The sequence below is a fragment of the Scyliorhinus torazame genome, chromosome 13 (assembly GCF_047496885.1).
Source record: "Scyliorhinus torazame isolate Kashiwa2021f chromosome 13, sScyTor2.1, whole genome shotgun sequence".
Taxonomy (NCBI): Eukaryota; Metazoa; Chordata; class Chondrichthyes; order Carcharhiniformes; family Scyliorhinidae; genus Scyliorhinus; species Scyliorhinus torazame.
This window is the reverse complement of record NC_092719.1, coordinates 140,815,166-140,835,344: the sequence shown is the minus strand read 5'-3', so window position 1 is coordinate 140,835,344 and position 20,179 is coordinate 140,815,166. Positions and strand designations below refer to the sequence as shown.

Below are 20,179 nucleotides of genomic sequence, written 5' to 3'. Positions count from 1 at the left end.
AGATTACGTCAGGTGCCACAGGCCGGGAACATCGCGCTCTGTTCAGCGCCTGGTGCAAACCCCTTTTAGGGGCTCTCCTGCTATTCTCCTGGAATAGAGTGATGAACACTGGACCCAAGGAGGGCAGAGAATTGCCCCCAGTGTGTAGCCCACTGATTCCATTGTCGACTTTTCCCGCCATATGTTTTGACACTTGGGTTCAACAAAAATCAAGGAGGTGCGTTCCATGCCCACCAGCAACAATCAAAAAATAAATTTAGAAAGTGGGTACCATTCCCATAGACACAGAAATTACCCCATTACGCCCCACAGACACGCCAGCTCGCACCATTGCACGGACATGGGCAAACCCTCCCACATGAACCTCCCCAACGGAAGCCCCCACTCCCGGCAGTGACCACTGGCAGTACCCTGGCACTGCTCCCAGCACTGTCCAGATATGACACTCTCCCCAGTGTGTCCTTGTGGGGACCATTAGCCACCTCCCCAATTGGCAAAAGCTGTTGTAAACCCCACCAAGCAGCGGCGGGGAAACCATAAAGCACTGGGGAAGCATGATATGTAAATGTATGGAAATTAAGTTCTGAACCGTTCATGGTGGAGATCCTATTACATCAGTGGCAAGGAGTAGGCCAAATAGGGACAGAAATTTCCACAGGCCTAAACACCATCTGGGGTCTTCTGTTGGATTGTCCGCCCCCACTGGTCTTCACACCCGCCAAAGATGGGAACAGAGAATCCCAGCAAATATCGATGTAGCACTCTAACACTCAGGTAAATATGAGGTACACGTGAAATAGCAGACAAACTGGGGTCGAATACACCATACTACCCAATAAATGCCAAATGCAAAAAAAGCAGCATCCACAGATTTCTCTACAACCCGTCCACTCTGAGTCAACAAATCTCCCTGAAACACAGTTCCATGAGGGATTCCAATCTTCACCTTCATAGATCTAACTGCAATTCTCTGAAATGTCGTTCCAACTTGGATATGGCATCAGCAACAATCCATCTCACAGAGTTTCAATCTCATTTCCCGTCATTCCGTTCTCCTCGATTCCCGAGTAGGTAATCAAGCAGCAACTTGCAAACCCAACTTCAGATTTTCAGCGGCACTGAGCAGCAAAAGGGTACTGCTCCAATAGGGGACCTTTGCCCCAAATGGCACACTGTACGGAGTCTTCCCAATGGTGCTCTGCTTCCAATCATAGATCATAGAATGTACAGTGCAGAAGGAGGCCATAAGGCCCATCGAGTCTGCACCGGCTCTTGGAAAGAGCACCCTACCCAAGCCCACACCTCCACCCTATCCCCATAACCCAGTAATCCCACCCAACACTAAGGGCAATTTTGGACACTATGGGCAATTTAACATGGCCAATCCACCTAACCTGCACATCTTTGGACCGTGGGAGGAATCCGGAGCACTCGGAGAAACCCACGCACACATGGGGAGAACGTGCAGACTCCACACAGTGAGCCAAGCTGGGAATCGAACCTGGGAACCTGGAGCTGAGAAGCAATTGTGCTAACCGCTATGCTACCGTGCTGCCCATATGACCTGGGTTTTCATGCCATTTTTCTCATTTGCTGCAGTGTGCAAAGCCAATTCTCAGCCCAAAGCGCTTCTGTGCCACAGACTGGGAGCTGGCTGCACATGTGCGGAAAGTCCAACCTTTATCAAGAGTTGACGAACCCCAATCTCTGCTCTCACTGAGGTAAGTATAGTTTGCATGACACACTAAAGAACCTGTTGGGTTTCTCTAATAATTTAGCAAGTCTTATCCTTTTTTCTGGAGCCAGTCACAAATGATCAGATTTAATGAATTCAATTTCACAACTTGTAGGTCACGAGTCCAACACCATAATTATGCAAATGGAGTTAAATTTACTAACCTTGATGCAATTTAGATGTGTAAAATACATTCTTTTTTCTTCAAATTTAATTACCATTGTACATCTGTGAGCTAACTCTCAATGCAATTCTTTCAAGCCCTTTGGATTTCGGGAGCAGCCCTTTGGATTTCGGTGGGAGCGGTACGCAAGGGCCTTCTGGGAGGTGAGTATTTACTTTAAAAACCCTTACCTTTGCAGGAGCAGCCCTTTGGATTTCGGTGGGAGCGGTGCGCAAGGGCCTTCTGGGAGGTGAGTATCTACTTTAAAAACACTTACCTTTGCAGGAACAGCCCTTTGGATTTCGGCGGGAGTGGTGCGCAAGGGCCATCTGGGAGGTGAGTATTTACTTTAAAAACCCTTACCTTTGCAGGAGCAGCCCTTTGGATTTCGGCGGGAGCGGTGCCCAAGGGCCTTCTGGGAGGTGAGTATTTACTTTCAAAACACTTACCTGGTCCCGTTTCTGTTCTTCTTTTCTGTTCTTCTTTTCTGTTTTATTTTATTTTTTTAATATAAGGCGTGAACGGAAGTTCGACCCGCGGACTTCTGGGAAGGCCCCCCCACCCCCCCCAACCAATAAATTCTGGTGGAGAGGAAACCCGAGACACTACACGTGTAGTGTCTCCCACCCACCCTCCTCCTCTAACCTAATAATAAGACCCATTGGTGTGAGGTAAGTGCCATATTATATTATTATATATTTTTTATTTTTTTATTATTTATTTAGTAACCAGATCTTGGTTAGATGTTAGAGGGATGGCAGGGAAGGGAGTGCAATGTTCCTCCTGCAGGATGTTTGAGGTGAGGGATGCCGTTAGTGTCCCTGCTGATTTTACCTGCAGGAAGTGCAGCCATCTCCAGCTCCTCCAAGACCGAGTTAGGGAACTGGAGCTGGAGTTGGATGAACTTCGGATCATTCGGGAGGCAGAGTGGGTCATAGATAGCAGCTTCAGGGAATTAGTTACAGCAAAGATTGGAGATAGATGGGTAACTGTAAGAGGGACTGGGAAGAAGCAGTCAGTGCAGGGATCCCCTGCGGTCGTTCCCCTGAGTAACAAGTATACCGCTTTGGATGCTTGTGGGGGGGGGGGGACTTACCAGGGGTAAGCCATGGGGTACGGGCCTCTGGCACGGAGTCTGTCCCTGTTGCTCAGAAGGGAAGGGGGGAGGGGAGCAGAGCATTAGTAATTGGGGACTCGATAGTCAGGGGCACAGATAGGAGATTTTGTGGGAGCGAGAGAGACTCACGTTTGGTATGTTGCCTCCCAGGTGCAAGGGTACGTGATGTCTCGGATCGTGTTTTCCGGGTCCTTAAGGGGGAGGGGGAGCAGCCCCAAGTCGTGGTCCACATTGGCACTAACGACATAGGTAGGAAAGGGGACAAGGATGTCAGGCAGGCTTTCAGGGAGCTAGGATGGAAGCTCAGAACGAGAACAAACAGAGTTGTTATCTCTGGGTTGTTGCCCGTGCCACGTGATAATGAGATGAGGAATAGGGAGAGAGAGCAATTAAACACGTGGCTACAGGGATGGTGCAGGCGGGAGGGATTCAGATTTCTGGATAACTGGGGCTCTTTCTGGGGAAGGTGGGACCTCTACAGACAGGATGGTCTACATCTGAACCGAGGGCACAAATATCCTGGGGGGGAGATTTGTTAGTGCTCTTTGGGGGGGTTTAAACTAATGCAGCAGGGGCATGGGAACCTGGATTGTAGTTTTAGTGTCCGAGAGATTGAGAGTATAGAGGTCAGGAGCACAGATTTGACTTTGCAGGAGGAGGCCAGTGTTCAGATAGATGGTTTGTAGTGTGTCTAGTTCAATGCCAGGAGTATACGAAATAAGGTAGGGGAACTGGCAGCATGGGTTGGTACCTGGGACTTCGATGTTGTGGCCATTTCGGAGACATGGATGGAGCAGGGACAGGAATGGTTGTTGCAGATTCCGGGGTTTAGGTGTTTTAGGAAGCTCAGAGAAGGAGGGGGGGTGGTGGCGCTGCTAGTCAAAAACAGTATTACGGTGGCGGAGAGGATGCTAGATGGGGACTCTTCTTCCGAGGTAGTATGGGCTGAGGTTAGAAACAGGAAAGGAGAGGTCACCCTGTTGGGAGTTTTCTATAGGCCTCCAAATAGTTCTAGGGATGTAGAGGAAAGGATGGTGAAGATGATTCTGGATAAGAGCGAAAGTAACAGGGTAGTTATTATGGGAGACTTTAACTTTCCAAATATTGACTGGAAAAGATATAGTTTGAGTACATTAGATGTGTTGTTTTTTTGTACAATGTTTGTAGGAGGGTTTCCTGACACAATATGTTGACAGGCCAACAAGAGGAGAGGCCACATTGGATTTGGTTTTAGGTAATGAACCAGGCCAGATGTTAGATTTGGAGGTAGGTGAGCACTTTGGGGACAGTGACCACAATTCGGTGACGTTTACGTTAGTGATGGAAAGGGATAAGTATACCCCGCAGGGCAAGAGTTATAGCTGGGGGAAGGGCAATTATGATGCCATTAGACATGACTTGGGGGGGATAGGTTGGAGAAGTAGGCTGCAAGTGTTGGGCACACTGGATATGTGGAGCTTGTTCAAGGAACAGCTACTGCGTGTTCTTGATAAGTACGTACCGGTCAGGCAGGGAGGAAGGCGTCGAGCGAGGGAACCGTGGTTTACCAAAGAAGTGGAATCTCTTGTTAAGAGGAAGAAGGAGGCCTATGTGAAGATGAGGTGTGAAGTTTCAGTTGGGGCGCTTGATAGTTACAAGGTAGCGAGGAAGGATCTAAAGAGAGAGCTAAGACGAGCAAGGAGGGGACATGAGAAGTATTTGGCAGGTAGGATCAAGGAAAACCCAAAAGCTTTCTATAGGTATGTCAGGAATAAGCGAATGACTAGGGTAAGAGTAGGGCCAGTCAAGGACAGGGATGGGAAGTTGTGTGTGGAGTCTGAAGAGATAGGCGAGATACTAAATGAATATTTTTCGTCAGTATTCACTCAGGAAAGAGAAAATGTTGTGGAGTAGAATGCTGAGACCCAGGCTATTAGAATAGATGGCATTGAGGTACGTAGGGAAGAGGTGTTGGCAATTCTGGACAGGCTGAAAATAGATAAGTCCCCGGGGCCTGATGGGATTTATCCGAGGATTCTCTGGGAAGCCAGGGAAGAGATTGCTGGGCCTTTGGCTTTGATTTTTATGTCATCATTGGCTACAGGAATAGTGCCAGAGGACTGGAGGATAGCAAATGTGGTCCCTTTGTTCAAGAAGGGGAGTAGAGACAACCCCCCTTATAGACCGGTGAGCCTCACGTCTGTTGTGGGTAAAGTCTTTGAGGGGATTATAAGAGACAAGATTTATAATCATCTAGATAGGAATAATATGATTAGGGATAGTCAGCATGGCTTTGTGAAGGGTAGGTCATGCCTCACAAACCTTATCGAGTTCTTTGAGAAGGTGACTGAACAGGTAGACGAGGGTAGAGCAGTTGATGTGATGTATATGGATTTCAGTAAAGCGTTTGATAAGGTTCCCCACGGTAGGCTATTGCAGAAAATACGGAGGCTGGGGATTGAGGGTGATTTAGAGACGTGGATCAGAAATTGGCTAGCTGAAAGAAGACAGAGGGTGGTGGTTGATGGGAAATGTTCAGAATGGAGTTCAGTTACAAGTGGCGTACCACAAGGATCTGTTCTGGGGCCGTTGCTGTTTGTCATTTTTATCAATGACCTAGAGGAGGGCGCAGAAGGGTGGGTGAGTAAATTTGCAGACAACACTAAGTCGGTGGTGTTGTCGACAGTGCGGAGGAATATAGCAGGTTACAGAGGGACATAGATAAGCTGCAGAGCTGGGCTGAGAGGTGGCAAATAGAGTTTAATGTAGAGAAGTGTGAGGTGATTCACTTTGGAAGGAATAACAGGAATGCGGAATTTCTGGCTAATGGTAAAGTTCTTGGAAGTGTGGATGAGCAGAGGGATCTAGGTGTCCATGTACATAGATCCCTGAAAGTTGCCACCCAGGTTGATAGGGTTGTGAAGAAGTCCTATGGAGTGTTGGCCTTTATTAGTAGAGGGATTGAGTTCCGGAGTCAGGAGGTCATGTTGCAGCTGTACAAAACTCTGGTACGGCCGCATTTGGAGTATTGCGTACAGTTCTGGTCACCGCATTATAGGAAGGACGTGGAAGCTTTGGAGCGGGTGCAGAGGAGATTTACCAGGATGTTGCCTGGTATGGAGGGAAAATCTTATGAGGAAAGGCTGATGGACTTGAGGTTGTTTTCGTTAGAGAGAAGAAGGTTAAGAGGAGACTTAATAGAGGCATACAAAATGATCAGGGGGTTAGATAGGGTGGACAGTGAGAGCCTTCTCCCGCGGATGGAAATGGCTAGCATGAGGGGACATAGCCTTAAACTGAGGGGTAATAGATATAGGACAGAGGTCAGAGGTAGGTTCTTTACGCAAAGAGTGGTGAGGCCGTGGAACGCCCTACCTGCAACAGTAGTGAACTCGCCAACATTGAGGGCATTTAAAAGTTTATTGGATAAGCATATGGATGATAATGGCATAGTGTAGGTTAGATGGCTTTTGTTTTTTGACTTCCCATGTCGGTGCAACATCGTGGGCTGAAGGGCCTGTACTGCGCTGTATCGTTCTATGTTCTATGTTCTAATATCTTAAATAAGTATATTTGTATTTAGCTAAGCCTACTGACGTAAATAAACTGTATTCTCGAATTTTACATTTTAAGGAACAGAAAAAATATTTTATTCGAGTTGATTTTGTATATTGATTCCATTTAATTTAATATTTGGAATCAAAACTCAACATTTTAGTCTTTTAAAATGTGTTGTATTCAACTGAATTATTCCTAGTACCTATATTGTCATGGTAATAAATAATAGGCTCCAACATGATTCAGGCAGAATTCAGCAGCATCACAACAGAACAGAGAACATAAGAACAGGAGTAGGTCATTCAGCCCACCAAGCCTGCTCCACCATTCAATACGATTATGGCTGACCGGACACTCCAATGCATTTTACTCAAACTATCCCCATAACCCTTTCAGTTACTGTGAATCAGAAATCTACCAATCTCTACCTTAAACATACTCAATAACTGGGATTCCATGGTTCTAAATTTTCTAATTCTAAAGATTCAAAATGTTATGCGTAAAAATATTTCTCCTCAGCCCCGGTCCAAATGGCTTCCCTCTTATTTTTATAGTGTGCCCCTTGGTTCTAGACTCCCAATGAAGGGAAAAATGTTACCTGCATCTATCCTGTCTATTCCCTTAATTATTTTGTAGGTTTCAATGCAATCATCTCTTATTCTTCAAACCCTCGAGAATGCAGGCTCAATTTGTCCAAACTCTCTTAATAAGACAGTTCTGCCATCCCCAGAACAAGTCTGATGAGCCTTTGTTGCACTCCATCTATAGCAATAATATCCTTTGAGGTAAGGGGACTAAAACTGCATGCAGTACTCCAGGTGCGGTCAAATCAAGCTGCTATACAACTGATGCACAATTTCACCACACCCGTACTCAAATCGTCTTGCGATAAAGGCCAACATTTCATGAGCCTTCCTAATAACTTTCTGCACCTGCATGTTAGCTTTTAGTGTCTTATGGACAAGGAATCCCAGCTACCTTTGTGCATCTACACTTGCTAATTTCTTACCATTCAAGAAATTCTCCGCACATCAGTTCCTCCAACCAAAGTGGATATCCTCACATTTTCCACATTATATTCCATGTGACATAATCTTGCCCACTCATCACATCTGTTCAAATCCTCCTGTAGCCGCTTTAGATCTTCCTCACAATACATATTCCTGCCTCGCTTTTTATTGTTTGTGAACTTGTAAATATTCCATTTGGTCCCCATATCCAAATCATTGATATATATTGTGAACAGCTAGGGTCAAAGTACTGATTCCCCCCCGTCCCCCTGCCGCCGGGGGTCTAATTGTACGTCTTGTATTGTGTCATACAGGACCTGCCGGAGATGGGGCTGCCCATCTGGCGTCCCCCGCCCCTAACCAGTGCCACAGCCGGAGCCCCCCTGTGAGCCGTGTAGCGATGCTGAGAGCAGTTTGAATGCCAGCCCTCCACCCGAGACGCAAGATGCCCCCGGAGCTTGAATCTGGGGAGAATACAGATTTCCCGTCATAGCTGTCTCCAACACCCTCCACCATCCCAGAGCCACTCACCTCAGTTGGGCACTTTAGTGAAGAGGAACCAGTGACCGATCCAGAGGGCAACGATATGCACATAGAGTCAGTTAAACGAAGGACAAACTAAACTTCTCTGTATAATAAAGGAAATTAGCGCGGGCGAGAAAAATGTGATGTGTATATATACAACTGTTTATAAATATGGGAAATGCCAATAAAAAGATTTATTTTAAAAAATGGTTTGGGGTTCTGAAACGGTCAGTCCCATCGATTATGGAGATGCAGTCGCAGAGCCAGAGACTACACGAGGAGTTGTCGGCGAGCATCCAGCACTTGCAGGTGCAGATGGAGGAGTCCAACTGCGTGCAGGAGCAGGAGGTGGTGCTGACCATACATGCCACCCAGGCAACACCGCACAGGTGCCGCCCGCGGTAGAGTTATTTGGGGGAGACGGTTTTGGCTATGGATCAGCATGTCCAAGGCCTGAGGTATTCTGTGCAGGCGCTGGCTGAAGCCCATTACAGGGTTGCCACTTCACAGGAAACCATGTCCCAGACCCAGCTGGAAATCGCAGCACCTCTCCTGAGCATGGCCCAGTCACAGCAGGCCATGGCCGGGAACGTCGGCGACATTGACAGAGAGGAAGGTGGTCCAGTCCCAGAGGGAAATGGCACAGTCAATGGGTGATGTCGCACAGTCCGTGACGGTGATGATCCATTCCCTGTGCTCCATGGCCGGCAGCATGCAGATCCTGGTTGAGACCAGAGCAGGCCTCCAGGTCTGGCAGCGGAAGGTGGCGGGGGAGCCTCAGTGGGCAGCTCAGCTCGCACCCCCATCCCATGGAGTAGCCCGGGAGCCATCGGCCACCCTGAGGGAGGAGGAGCTGATGGGGCCCGTGCCGGTGACTCCTGCAGGGGAGGTACCGGAACAATAATAATCTTTATTATTGTCACAAGTAGGCTCACATTAACACTGCAATGAAGTTATTATGAAAGCCCCTAGTCGTTACACTATGGCGCCTGTTCGGATACATAGAGGGAAAATTCAGAATGCCCAATTCATCGAACAAGCATGAATTTCGGGACTTTTGGGAGGAAATCGGAGCACCTGGAGGAAACCCATTCAGACATGGGGAGAATGTGCAGATTCCGCACAAACAGTGACCCGAGCCGGGAATCGAACTCAGAACCCTGGCGCTGTGAAGCAACAGTGCTAACCACCATACTACCGTGCCGCACACCACCTCGGACTTCCTCTCCTGTGCTTGGCGCTTCTGGTGGGCAGCAGGCAGAAAAGGATGGCATGATGCCACCTGGGACACCCGAGTAGCAGACGTGCCCATCCATGCCCAGTTACCCCAGAAGACGGCCGCCAATGAGGACCCAGGTCGCAAGGCAGGAATCACAGTAGGCCACCTCCATTCCTGCTATACAATCTGGGGTACCACCAAGATGTAGCATTAGGGCCTGTAAGGCCAGAAAGTTTGACTCCAGTTAAGTTGGCATGGGTACAGGGCACAGTTTAATTATAGGGGCTAGGGCACAAATCTGTAAATATGAATTTATTGCACACAGAATCAGAGTAATATCTCTAACATGTTAAACACCCTTTCACAATGTTATAACCTATCTTGGTGCTCTGTCAGATGGGTGTGAGGGGTGGGCTTGGCTGGGCTGGCCAGAGAGAGTGGGAGGGACGGAATGTCAGATGTTATAGCCAGGGCTCCCCTACACCCCCCTGACCGTCCCCACCACTGTTACCTCAGGGATTTTATGGTATTGTGTGATGGAATGGCTAGCTCACATGCAGAGATCACCCAGGTGGACAGTGGAAAGTGCTACCATGGGCAGGAGGAAGACGTTAACAAACGATGCGGAACACCGGAGTTGGATGATCAGCCATGATAATAATGAATGGTGGAGCAGGCTAGAAGGGAGAAATGACCTGCTCCTGCTCCAATTTTCTATGTTTCTAAGTTATTCATTAACGTTTCAATACATAATCGAGAATACCCTGTCCTCTAGTTGACTCCTCAACATACTGCTCTAGAAATCCATCCTTAACAGAGTGCAGAAACAAGTCTTCCACAGTACTAATGTCATTTGGTTTAACCGGTCTATATGTTGATTAAAGTCACCCATGATTACTGTATTGCCCTCTCTGCTTTGATTGCTATTGAACCGTTGAGTTGGCATGGTAACACCTGGAAGACTGAGTGAGTGGACATATGCATGGCAGATGCAGTATAATGTGAATAAATGTGAGGTTATCCATTTAGGTAGCAAAACAAGAAGGCAGATTATTATTCAAATTGGTGTAAATTGAGAGAGGTGGATATTCAGAGACCTTGGTGTCCTCGCCCACCAATCACTGAAAGTAAGCCCGCAGATACAGCAGGCAGCAAAGAAGGCAAATACTATGTTGACCTCCATTACGAGAGGATTTGAGTATAGAAACAGGAATATTTTACTGCAATTGTATAGGGCATTGGTTCGGCCACACCTGGAGTATTGTGTGTGGTTTTGGTGTCCTTATCTGAGGAAGGATGTTCTTACTATGGAGGGAATGTGGCGAAGGTTTACCAGGCTGATTCCTGGGATGAGGGCCTGTCATATGAGGAGAGACTAAATCGGTTAGGATTATATTCATTGGAGTTTAGAAGAGTGAGAGAGATCTCCATAAGACCATAAGACATAGGAGCGGAAGTAAGGCCATTCGGCCCATCGAGTCCACTCCACCATTCAATCATGGCTGATTTCAACTCCATTTACCCGCTCTCTCTCCACAGCCCTTAATTCCGCGAGAAATCAAGAATTTATCAACTTCTGTCTTAAAGACACTCAACGTCCCGGCCTCCACCGCCCTCTGTGGCAATGAATTCCACAGACCCACCACTCTCTGGCTGAAGAAATTTCTCCTCATCTCTGTTCTAAAGTGACTCCCTTTTATTCTAAGGCTATGCCCCCGGGTCCTAGTCTCCCCTGCTAATGGAAACAACTTCCCTACATCCACCCTATCTAAGCCATTCATTATCTTGTAAGTTTCTATTAGATCTCCCCTCAACCTCCTAAACTCAAATGAATATAATGCCAGGATCCTCAGACGTTCATCGTATGTTAGGCCTACCATTCCTGGGATCATCCGTGTGAATCTCATAGAAACTTATAAAATTCGAACAAGATTAGACAGGGTAGATTCAGAAAGAATGTTTCCAATGGTGGGGGAATCCAGGACTAGGGGTCATAGTTTGAGGATAGGAGGTGAGGACTAAGGTGAGGATAAATTTCTTGACACAGAGAGTGATGAATCTGTGGAATTCACTACCCACAGAAAGTTGTTGAGGCCAAAATGTTGTATAATTTCAGGAAGGAATTAGATTTAGCTCTTGGGGTTAAAGAGATCAAGGGGTATGGGGGAAGGCGGAATTAGGGTATTGAACTTGATGATAAGCCGTGATTATAATGAATGGCGGAGCAGGCTCAAATGGCCGAATAGCCTCCTCCTGTTTCTATTTTCTATGTATGTTTCTGTGTATGTTATATGCTTCTCTCATTTCCTGATTAATACCATACACCATATTACTATTACAATTGGTTGCCTTTAAATAATTTTTGTTGCCCTTTGATATTTCTTTTTTTAAAAAAATCTTTTTATTGGCTTTTCTCATACTTATAACCAGTTGTTACTTATATACATTACATTTTTCTTGCCCATGCTAAATTGCTTTATTTTACAGAGAGATTTGTTTTGTCCTTCATTTGACGGTAACTGTAAGCACATTTTGCTGCCCTCTGGATCGGTCCATGATATACCGCACCACCACCCCCCCCCCCTCCCCAGGTTGCACAATTCTTTGGTTCTTCACCTTTTTCTTCCCCTGGCTTACTCCTCGTTGCTGGCCTCGAACAGGTTTTGGAACAGGCCGACGAATTTCCCTCAAGTATCCAGGAAGCCTTCCTCTGACCCTCGGATGGCGTACTTAATCTTCTCCAGGTGGAGAAATTCCGAGAGGTCAGCGAGCCAGTCTGCAGCTGTGGGTGGTGCTGCCGATTGCCAGTCGAGCAGGATTCTCCGGCGTGCAATTAGGGAAGCGAAAGCAAGGGCGTTGGCCTCCTTCCCCATGTGTAGCTCTGGCTGCTCCGATACCCCGAAGATTGCCACTATTGGGCATGGCTTCACCCTCACCCTCACAACCTTGGACATTGCCTCAGAGAAGGCTGTCCAGAACCCAACAAGCTTGGGGCAAGCCCAAAATATGTGGGTGTGGTTGGCCGGACCTCTCTGGCACCGCTCACATTTGTCCTCCACCCCTGGGAAGAACCTGCTCATTCAGGTTCTGGTCAGGTGCGTTCTGTGCACCACTTTGAGCTGCATTAGGCTTAGCCTTGCGCAGGAGGAGGTGTAGCTCACCCTGCTCAGTGCTTCGCTCCAGAGTCCCCATCCTACCTCTGTCCCCAGTTCATCCTCCCATTTTTGTCTGGTCCCGTCGAGTGGTGTTCGGGCTCTGTCCAGTAGCTGTCCGTATATTTTCCCACATAGCCCCCCGCTTCTCGCTGCTTGTGCCTATCAGGTCCTCTAGTAGTGTGCTTTCTGGGGCCCCAGGGTACCCTACTGTCTCTTTTCCGGAGGATGTGCTTTATTTGGAGGTGTCTCAATTCCTGTCCTCTTGCTAGTTTCCACTTCCTCGTCAGTTCGTCCAGTGTTGCCAGTCTGCGCCCTACGTAGAAGTCCCCGACCGTCAGTGTGCCCCCGTCCCACCTCCATCTTTTCAAGGTGGATGAAGATCGGGATGGATCGAAACAGGAAGAGGAACCTTGGCAGTACGTTCATCTTGATCGTCTGCACTCTTCCCACCAGGGAGAGTGGGAGTGAGCCCCACCGTTGAAGGTATTTTCTTACTTCCTCCACCAGGCTGGTCATGTTCCACTTGTGGATCTGTGTCCAGTCTCTGGCTATCTGGATCCCCGGGTAGCGGAATCTGTTCTGGGCCGTTTTGAATGGGAGCCCCTCCAGCTCTCTCCCTCCCCCGTTTGGGTTCACTGGGAATGCCTCGTTTTTGCCCAGGTTAAGTTTGTAGCCCAGAAGGTTCTATACTCTTTCAGTCTTTGCAGTATTGCCTTCAGTCCCTCCTGTGGCTTCGAGACATAGAGGAGCAGGTCATCTGCATAGAGTGAGACTCTGTGCTCTCTGTCTCCTCTCCGGATTCCCTTCCAGCTTTTTGTGTCCCGCAGGGCTATCGCCAGGGGTTCGATCGCTAGCGCGACCAAGAGTGGGGACATAGGGCAGCCTTGTCTTGTTCCTCTCTGTAGCGGGAAGTATTCAGAGCTGGTGTTAGTTCGGACACTCGCTTTGGGAGCGTTGTACAGGAGCCTCACCGAGGCGGTGAATCCCGCTCCTAGCCCAAACCGTTCCAGTACCTCGAGGAGGTAGCTCCATTCGACTCTGTTCAAGGCCTTTTCTGCGTCCAGGGAGATGATCACCTCTGGTATTCTCTCCCCCCCGGGCGGGGTTTGGGGGGTGGGGTGGGGGTCATTAGGGTTGTGTCATTTTCACATTCAGCAGCCGTCTGGTGTTCGCTGTGAGCTGCCTCCCCTTGACAAAGCCTGTTTGGTCATCTGTGACCACCTCTGGTTCGCAGCCCTCCAGCCTTTTGGCCATGACTTTTGCGAGTATTTTCGCATCCACGTTCAGCAGTGAAATGGGTCTGTATAATCCACATTCCGTCAGGTCTTTATCTTTTTTGGGGACAAAGTGAGATTGTGGCCTGCGCTGTCGTTGGGGGCAGGGTGCCCCCTGCCAGTGAGTCCACGAACATATCCCTTAGGTGTGGGGCCAGGACTGGTGCGAATGTTTTGTAGAAATCCGCCGGGAACCCGTCGGGTCCCAGTGCCTTCCCCGCCTGTATGGAGCTGATGCTCTCCATGATTCCTCCCAGGTCTATTGGTGCTTACAGCTCCCCCATCTGCCTTCCCCCACCACTGGCAGTTCCAGTCTGTCTAGGGACTGTTTCATTCCCGCTTCCCCGTCGGGGGGCTCAGAGGTATACAGTCTCCGGTAGAAGGTCTCGAATGCCTGATTGGCCTCCTTTGGCTCTGTTACCAGTCTGCCTTTGCTATCCTTAACCTGTGCTATTTCCCTTGTGGCTGCCTGCTTTCTCAGCTGGTGAGCCAATTGGCGGCCAGCCTTGTCTCAGTGTTCGTAGAAGGTCCCCCATGTCTGGCGGAGTTGGTGCACTGCTTTCCTAGTGGATAGCAGGTTAAAGTTCATTTGCAGCTTTTTCCTCTCCGCCAGCAGCTCTACGGTCGGGGCCTCGGAGTGCTTTCTATCGACTTCCAGAATGGAGTCCACTAGCTGTTGCCTGGCCACCCTCTCTTCCCTATCTCTACTTGCCTTATCGGCTATGATCTCTCCTCTGATCACAGCCTTCAGTGCCTCCCAAAACGTGAAGGGTGAGACCTCCCTCTTTTGGTTGTTATGAACGTAATCGCCTCTGGCCTGCGATATTTTTTGGCAGAAAGCCTTGTCGGCCAGGAGGTCCGTGTCCAGCCTCCATGTGGGGCGCTGGGCCCGGCCCGTCTCCAACCTCACATCCATCTAATGTGGAGTGTGATCGGAGATAACGATCGCGGAGTAGTCCATTTCGGTGATCCTTGGAATCACCCATTTCCCCACTGCAAAAAAGTCGATACAGGTGAATACCTCGTGCACCTGCGAAAAGAACGAGAACTCCTTTTCTCCCGGGTGCAGAAACCTTCATGGGTCCACCGCCCCCATCTGTTCCATGAAAGCCCTTAGCTCCCTAGCCACGCCAGACGTTTTCCCCATTCTGGTGTTTGATCGGTCGGTCAGTGGGTCCAGCACGCAGTTAAAGTTGCCCCCCATAATCAGTCGGTGGGTGTCAAGGTCAGGGATTTCTGCCATGGTCTTCTTTATGAATTATGAGTCATCCCAGTTGGGAACGTACACATTTACCAGTACGACAGGTGCCCCTTCCAGGACACCGCTTACCATGACGTACCTTCGCCCTGGGTCCGTAACTGTCTTGGTTCCCGGAAACCTCATCCTTTTGCGGATCAACATTGCTACACCCCTCGCCCTCATCCCGTAGCATGAGTGGTACGTCTGTCCCACCCAGCCCTTCCTTACCAGCAGTCGGTCCTTCTCCCTCAGGTGGGTGTCTTGTAGGTAGATTATGTCTGCTTTTAGGCTTCTTAGATGGACAAACACTCTGGATCTTTTCACTGGGCCGTTGAGTCCCCTTACATTCCAGGTAACAATCCTGGTGGGGGGTTTCTGACCCCCCCCGGTCCTGTGGGATCACCCATACTTACCTGGTGGACTCGCCCCTGCACTCCGGGGTTACCCTTTGCTAGGGGGCAGTCCAAAATGGCCAGGATCACCGCTCTCACCATGGGGTCGGGCCCCAGCGTTCAGGGGGTTCCCTTTGCCCAGGGGGCACCCAATGCGGCCACCAGCTGTGTGTACAGACCCATTTCACTGCTGACCGTGGATGCGAAAATACTCGCAAAGGTTCTGGCCAAAAGGCTGAAGGGCTGCGTACCAGAGGTGGTCGCAGAGGACCAAACCGGCTTTATCAAGGGTAGGCAGCTCACAGCGAACATCAGACGGATGTTGAATGTATACAGGTGCGCCCCTGCGCTCTGGGGTCTCCCTCCGCCCTGATGCCCTCTCGAGTGGCTGTTTGCAGTGCCCTCTTGGTTCCTCACCCTGCTCCATGCCCGCCGAGGCCTCTGACTATACTGCTTCACTATCTCACCCTTCTCTTTGCTTCTCTTTTGTTCAGCGTTCTTCCCCAGACTCCTCTCCCCCCCCCCCCCCCAGCCCATGTCCCTTTGACCCCCCCTGCGTTCTCCCCCCCCCTTCTGCCCCCCCCTCCCCTCCTTGTGCCAGGTGCTCCCCCTCCCCTGAGAGGGGCGCCGCGGCCCTCCTTCCTTCCTGCCCTCCCGTGCTGGCCCTCCTCGCTAGTACGGTGGCCCTCCTCCCAGTATTCACCCGGTTCTGGCCCTGTTTGACCTTTCTCCGACTGGCACTTGTCTCGCCCTCCTGTCTGCTTTCTTCACCGTCATTTCCCTCGCTCCGCTTCCCCCCATTGCATTGAGAGAGGAAACAAGCTCTGAAACAAAACAGAACAGTTCCGCACAAGACATAACACACATGTGCACAGTTCATGAGTCCATTGTCCCTTTTTGCGGTCTGTCCTCCGCTCTTTGTTCTGGTTTTCCCTTTCTTTTCCGTCCTCATGTCTTTCATTGCGGTTGCGTGTGCTCCTCTGCCGGCTTGTTCGCTCTAAGAAACTCATCAGCCGCCGCTGGGGTGTTAAAATATAGCTCTTTCCCCTCAAATGTTACCCAGAGTTTGGCCAGGAATAACATCCCAAATTTTACCTTGCTTTTGTGCAGTGCTGATTTTGCCTTGTTGAATTCAGCCCTTTCTTTGGCCAGGTCCGCCCCAATGTCCTGATACACCCTTATGGTCTTCCCTTCCCACGTGCTCGTTTTATTTGCCGGGCCCACTTTAAATCTCCCGGTCTTGGAACCGGTGCAGCTTCGCAATAATTGCTCTGGGCTGGTCCCCGGCTTTGGGCTTGGGTCGGAGCGACCTGTGCGCCCTGTCTATTTCCGGTTGGTTTGGGAATACCTCCTTTCCCACCAGCTTGCCCATCATTTCGGTGATGTAGCCTGTTGGGTCTCTGCCCTCTATCCCCTCTGACAGACCCACTATTTTAATGTTCTGCCAGCTGGACCTATTTTCCTGGTCCTCCACTTTCCCTTTTCGGCTCCCCTGGGCTGTTACTAACCTTTTGACCTCGGCTTCTAGGGTTATCTCCCTGTTGCTCTGGTCCGAGGCGGGCCTCTCCAACTCCAGAATCGATTTTTTTCTGCACCTTCACTTCCCTTTCCAGGCCTTCGATGGTCTGCTGCACTTTGTGCGCCGTCTCCTTCATCATTGCTTGGAGCTCCGACCAGAGTGCCTCCATTACGCTGATCGCTGCGTCCTGCTCATGATCCTGCTGCTTGGTCCGCCATCGTTTTCCGTTTCAAGCTCGCCTGTACCTCCATCTCGTCTTGTGGGGCCGCCTGCCTGCGCGTCCGCTGCACATGTGCCTTACCCTCGCTGCTGCTGCTGCTTGCGTCTCGCTGTCCCTTCACCTTGGTGTTTTTCTTTCCTCCAGCCATCTGTCTGTCTCTCTTTCTTCCCCGCTGCTGTTCCTTACCCTGGGGTTGCTCTCACTTCCACCGCTCCTCCGCTCTCACTGGGTCTGCCTCGGGCTTCGGGTTTCCCTTTTTTATTGTTGGGGGGGGGTGAGGTTGTGGTTGGGTTACCCTCCTCCCTTCCTTCCTTTCTCTCTTTCCTTGTCTCTTTATTTATTTATTTGCTTTTATTTTTCCCCCCTTCTCCTTCTCTTTTTTTCCCCCCCTTCCTTCTCACTGGGTCAGGAGGGTTTGGGAGAGACGTTTCCTGGTGCGGACCGGAGTCCCTCTTTGTCTCGCCGCTCACCACGTGGTCACTGCCGGTCTGTTGCGGGGCGGTGTCCCTTTCTCTCTCCTGCTCGTTGGCTCCGCTCCCGAGCGCTCGAGTCTCTGGCTTCGCGGTCCGGGCTGCCACTTTTCTTCTGCCACCCATGTTCTGCTGTGCGGGGGGGGGGGGGGGGGGGCTCTGATTGGTCAGGGACTCTTAGAAGTGGAATTTGTGCCCTATTGGGGGTAGTCCCACAATGAAACAGCCCCCATGGAGGGTTCCCCGTTGCCAATTAGTGCCTTCATTCCCTCGTGGCTTCCAGAGATTGGCTCAGTCGGGGCGTCGCCAGTTTTCACAGCAGATGTCAAGTTTCCTGTTGCCTTTGTTAAATTCTACCCAGTGAACAGCTGCTATTTTTCACAGCTGCTCACACTCTCGGGTAGGGTACGTGATAAAACTATGCATTCCATACCATTGGTCATTGGACATTCCTTCCATTCCATTTAAATGAAGGAAATATGGCCTTGACTAGCAGTACAGTCTGAAAAACGATAGCTTAAACTCAAATGCTAATCACTCCATGCTCAGCACATTACTTACAAGAATCACATTTCAAAAGGGAAATAGTTTAATAAAGAAGCAATCAAGAGGGAGAAGGCAAGCTCGAGAATGAAACGGGCGAAATACAGCAGAGAAAAGCAATGCTCACAAATTTAAGATAAGCTGTTGTAAAATGGACTTATTCTTGTTAGAATGTGAACCCATTTGGTGTGAGGACTAATCTTTACAATCTCTGTCTCCAGGAAATTGCAAAGTAAAATGGATATAATATGTTATAACAAGTTGTATATAGACAGTTCCAGAAAATCTACCGAAAGGGAAAATAGTGATTGGTGATACATAACATCACCATCTTCTACAACAGCAATTACATTTTGCTTCATTCCGAAAGCATTTTCAGTGATGTGAAAACCCAAAAGTTTAACTGCTGTAATTTGACATGAGTAGGGAGGCCAGCATAAGAAGAGATAGCTTCACATTGTTTTGGCTTTGCAACAATTGTGGTATAATTTTAATTCATGCAATATCAATGTCTTTAATTGTAAAATTAGAATTTTAAAAGACACAAAAGCAAGCTGACAGTCCTCATGTTGCTCGGACTGAATTTTAACATTCAGATCCACCCACAGCTGGGGTGGCTGACAGGGAATCAAGGACTTGCAAGTTTTCTGTGGCTCCGGAATTGAGCCGTGAAATTGGTAACACACTTCAAGACCTATTTTCCAGCCGATTAGAGAACATGGGGATGAAGTCTCTCTGTGGAAGTTTCACCATTTCAATGCACTCCTAAAGGGTCAAATGGACCTATTGTATAATTATCAAGTGAGAGACTACAACTTAAGTGATGGAGTTTCAAAGAAAGAAAGTCGCCCCATGGTTCACTGATGTATCCTGGATATCATGCTATGGGCTGCGAGAACAAGCAGAAACCTTTTGCTCCCAGAGCATGGGAGGAAGGAATATGCCGCAGAAATCAAGCAGGTGTGTCTGCACGTGGCTAAATTAAGCAGTCGGAGTGTGATACCTCACTCATGGGTGGTGCTGCAAGAGTTTCAATGACCTCATTAGTGTCAGAAATGTCATGTGACAATGAAATGCCCAATTCCCTCACTGTGACCTCCCGAGCATTATCCTGTACAGCACTCCTCAGACCATGAAACTTTGCAGGTCTCGGCATTCCTCCTGCTCGAGAATCCGCCTCAAATCTGTACCTGACCAGCCAACACTGCCAGCCAAAATGCATCCCTCACAGTGACCTTCCACCAATATTGTGACTCTATCCTTTCAACACATCGGATGTTTCACACTCTGGAGCAGAGAGAGCAAGAGAGAGTGCCAGGGATGGATTGTTAGCTGTGGAACTGCTTTGTGCTGGGGGCTTGTGGGAGAACCACAGTGGATTATGCATTAACATGCCAGATGGCTGCGCTGCTTCAGATCAGCTGATGCTTGCCCAACTGAGAACATCTTGAGCATTCCTAGCAGCTGAGTGAGCAGCTGCAGGTAATCTGGCTACATCAGGTTCCTCCTCCTCTAACGCGCAGAGCGAATCATAGAATTATTACAGCACAGAAGACAGCTATTTGGCCCATTGCGTCTATGCTGGCTCTCCTAAGGAGCAATTCACTTCCTGCCAGTCCCCTGCCTTCTGCCCACACCCTTGCAACATTTCTCCTTTTTAGATATTTAGAAGATTTGGAAAAAGTAGGAAAATTTACAGCGCAGACTGAAGCCACCTTACCCATTTTGGTCTGTGCTACCTGGAAAACTGCATTCAGCTTCAGGTTCTCATTCTTCTGTCAAACTGATTAAAACCCTACCCAACAGCATGAGCACACCTTCCCACAAGTCTATCTGTCCCAGCCCTATTGAGGTCCCACCTCCCCCAGAACCAGTCACAATGCCACTAAATGTAAATCTAAATCCGCCCGTCCTGCACTCATTTCCAGCCATACATTTGTCTCCTCCAAACTCTTATTTCTATGCTCACTAGCCTGTGGCACTGGGAGTAATCTGGAGATTACTAAATTTAATGTCCTGCTTTTTAATGTCTTTTCTAACTCCTTAAAACTAAACTCACA

The 20,179-nt window shown here is 49.0% G+C and overlaps 1 protein-coding gene across 26 annotated transcripts in view; it reads right to left on the bottom strand.

The window, feature by feature from the left end:
- LOC140388298 (contactin-4-like) overlaps positions 1-20,179 on the bottom strand; it is a 3,617,424-nt gene that overhangs the window by 1,085,656 nt on the left and 2,511,589 nt on the right. The gene's annotated exons all lie outside the window — the stretch shown is intronic.